Here is a 3,504-nt window from a genome sequence, read left to right on the forward strand (position 1 = left end):
GTGTATGATGATCCTGTGCTTGGATATCCCTGCTTAACAGGTATTGGTGTTGTGTTGGTCCGTTTTATTTTATTTTAGCTTTTATTTGTCAAGTGATGTGCAAGTGATCTGGGGTAGTTGTAATCTGACCTCTGGCTAAAACTGCCGAGGGGTGGGGTGGGGTGTCAGGGTGTGACAGATTCTGCCTCCCCTCTACCCCCCCACTCCCTTTTTTCCTTCTAAGTTAAAAATGAAATCCTCTCAAAACTCATATACCACAAAGTAACATCTGGAAATCAAGATTCCTTTTTTCTCACCTCACAGATCTAGCTTGTCTCCCTTTTCCCATCTTTTTAGCCCAAACCTGTATCAGGCTCCCAGAGCAGGAGGAAGCTTAGTCAAGTCAGAACTCATGGATGTAGCTCTCCATTCCCCTCCGAGTGTCAAAGCCATAACTCTTCTGTTTGCCTGGTTTGCTTTGTGTGGTGGTGTCATCCCCCATGGAGACGGATCCCTCACACAGGAGTACGCCTGGGTGGAGAAAAATTAAATGAGTCTGCCTCCCAAAGTGAAATGGAATTCTGACCTTGAAATTAATGGGATTCTGATCAGAAGGGTGGGGAAAACTTCTTTATTTCGAACTGGAGTGTTGTGGAAATTGAAGTCCTTCCCCCTTTTATTTGTTCCAAGTATCTTCCTTTAGGGTACTTCATGTACTCCTTTTTAGACCTGGAGGAGTGTCTGTGAGTGCAGAATGTTTGTACACCATATTTTCCTAGAGTTACATTTGAGTCTGGTCTTTTAACAAAAAGTAAGGCTACAAAGTGAATAGGAGATTGTTGCCCTGTGGTAACCCCAGATCTGTGCTCTTTTTTACTTTCCTCTCCTTGGGTGCCGTAGCAGCCTTCGCCGGGCTGTACTGGGCAGCATTTTTGCTTTTGCTTTTGAGTTTTTGGAAAGCAGGAGGAACATTTTTCTGTAGGGAAGGGTCGAAGAGGCACTGTGACAAAGTCGGCAGCAGCTTTCTTGGCTCCCGTCATACGCCGACGTGTGTCGGAATATTTATGGTCTGTTTTATGTAAATACATATTTAAGGGCCCTTAGAAGGCCTGATTATTCCCACTAGATGCCTTTCAGGTCCTCCCTACAGAACCGTTTTGAAATAAGTAATATTTCTCAGATAATCGAGTGACACTATACAAGGCTGCTTCCAAAGGGAGAGAGAGCTTCAGGGGCAGATGGGGTGGTGGTGGTAAGGAGGTGAGAAGAGGGAGGACAGAAAGCCTCCAAAAGAGTGAAGTAATAGGACACAGTGGCTTCTGCCCAGATTGCCAAAATTAACCATGTGTATTTCAGTTTTTTTATTCTTAAAACTTACAGGTCATTTTTGATCTGGTTGACTCATTTCTCAGTTCTGTTCATATCGAGAAAATACTTTTTCATTATATGTATATATAAAGAGTTTCAGTTAAATGTAGAAGTAAAACTCCTAAGCAAGCATTTAGTGTTTTGTTGGAGGGGGGAGGTTATGGGTGTGTGTGTGTCCCTTAGAGAAATTTTATGACTGGGTTGTAGGTCATTGAAAAAATCAGTTTTATAATGGAAACACTGACAGATTTTACTGTGGCAGCCACCCCCTATGCACACACTGTATCCATATGTAGATATGTCCCCATGCAAGCGCATTTAAAAGGGGCCTGCAGACATGGTGTAATGCACATGTGTTCTTCTCTTAAATCTGGGTACTGATAGGCAGGATTTCTTTTGTGATGAAATATCCATTCTTTTGGTAGAAACAGATCTAGGCATTTGGGTAAAGTATTGCCTGTCCCAGTAGATAATGCTGACTTGCTTGCCTGGCCACTCACCTGGTGTCACAGGTGATTCCTGAGGTAGGTGTTGGGCTCTATGGAATAAAGAAGCCTTTACTCTACAGGACTGACTTATTTGCCCTGGAAAATGGGAGAAGTGTTTTGTGAGAAGCCGTTCATGGAGGATGCATAATTCCCCAGGAAGGGGACTGAGGTAACTCCTGTTTATTGTCACTCCTTGAACCAGTCCCCAAGGCCCCTTGTCCAGGGAAATGATGCTGAAATTTATGAGCCAATTACGAATAGTCCACGTGTGTCTTACATATGAAGTGTCTGCAAATATGTTTCCCAGGGCCTTTAAAATAAACATTTCCTCATTAAGGAAACTTTACAACAAAAGGGAGGATAAGTATTGTCTGCTGCCTCGTGCTAGAATCTATGCATTTAGATTAATCTATGCTAGCACTCTGGCTCCTATCACAGGCATCTCCTGATGGTTCTCTCTAGACCACCCCGTGTCCGGATTCCTGTTGGGTGCCACAGTCTCTGGCGAGCCTGTTGAGCCTAGACTGGAATTGGCTAGTGTGCTTGTTCACCCCAGGCTGAGCGGCCTAGAGCTGCGGCATGTAGCCATGACTGAGCCTCCCTTCTGGCTGACCCTGGATGGGCCCTGGGCACCAAAGAGTGGTGGAGAATGGTCCTCATTCTTTGGCCCCTCCCTGTGGTCAGGGGGATTCCCAGGAAGGCAGGAAACCTGATGGCTCACAGCAGCTCCTGAATGTTCTGCTTTGGTCTTGTCTCTGCTATATTTGAAAAGTCATTCTCAGGTCCCCAGCGCCTTGAGTAGCACATGGTATTCTGTACTCTGAGATGTGTCTGTGTAAAGGCGTGCATCATTGAAGAGCCTATGTCCTAACAATCAGATAAGCTGGGCCCACCTGAGCCAGGGCAGCCTGAAATGGGAGGGCGGGCTGACATCACAGGGTGGTATTGGGGTGGATACTTTCAGAGGGCTCTGGGACTGGGGTGGGCCGGCCTTCCTTAGATCTGGGCTTTTAGGAGATTTGTTCTTGCAGAGGAGAGTCCTTGGGGGCAGCTCCCAGGTCCCCATGCTCCACCTCTGGATTGTAGCTGGTGCACATGACCACCGTGCAGGGGTCACCAAACCTATCAAAGGAGATGGGTCAGATGGTTCCTGTGTCCTGACTGCCAGACCTAGCCCGATTCTCACTCAGCTGCTAGGGGGTTCTTCAAGCCTCTGTTCTCCTCCCCCTCTCCCTCTCCCCGGGGGCAAGAACTCCTGTGATGTGTGTGGTTGTTTCTGGTTGTTCACTCCCAACACAGTCATGGAGACTCCTTTTCATGCTGCTGGGTTTAATTGTCTTGTTGGGATAAAGAAATGTTTGCACAGCTAAAGTGGGGCCGGGCTGGACGGGAGCGGTCCCTGATGGCTGCAGAGCCATCTGGCCTGGCTTGGCTCGGCTCGGCGCGGCGCGCCGCTCGCCCGGCGGCTGGGCTCGCTCTCGCTCGCTCGCGCTCTCTTCCCCTGCCCTCGCTCCACGCCGCGCCGCTCTGTTCGGCGGCTGCCTCCTCGCACGGCCGGAATGCCTAATCACCATGGTGAGAAAACGGACACCGCAGCCTTCCTCCCTCCTCGCCTCGCGCCCTCCCTCCCGTCAATTGTCATGCAGAAGTGATCCGGGCCGCCGTTTCC

At 48.5% G+C, this 3,504-nt stretch overlaps 1 protein-coding gene and 1 long non-coding RNA gene across 6 annotated transcripts in view; one reads left to right on the forward strand and one right to left on the reverse strand.

Annotated features, from left to right (window-relative positions):
• The window catches only part of RNF220 (ring finger protein 220), a 347,984-nt gene that overhangs the window by 69,433 nt on the left and 275,047 nt on the right, over positions 1 to 3,504 (forward strand). The window lies entirely within an intron of this gene.
• LOC102495881 (uncharacterized) lies at positions 445 to 2,619 on the reverse strand. The gene is made up of 3 exons (XR_335322.1): positions 2,557 to 2,619; positions 1,848 to 1,931; positions 445 to 510 (listed from the first exon to the last, which is right to left on the reverse strand). It is a non-coding gene; the product is annotated as an uncharacterized LOC102495881 (long non-coding RNA).

The sequence above is a fragment of the Tupaia chinensis genome, unplaced genomic scaffold, assembly GCF_000334495.1.
Source record: "Tupaia chinensis unplaced genomic scaffold, TupChi_1.0 Scaffold000387_1, whole genome shotgun sequence".
Lineage (NCBI taxonomy): Eukaryota > Metazoa > Chordata > Mammalia > Scandentia > Tupaiidae > Tupaia > Tupaia belangeri.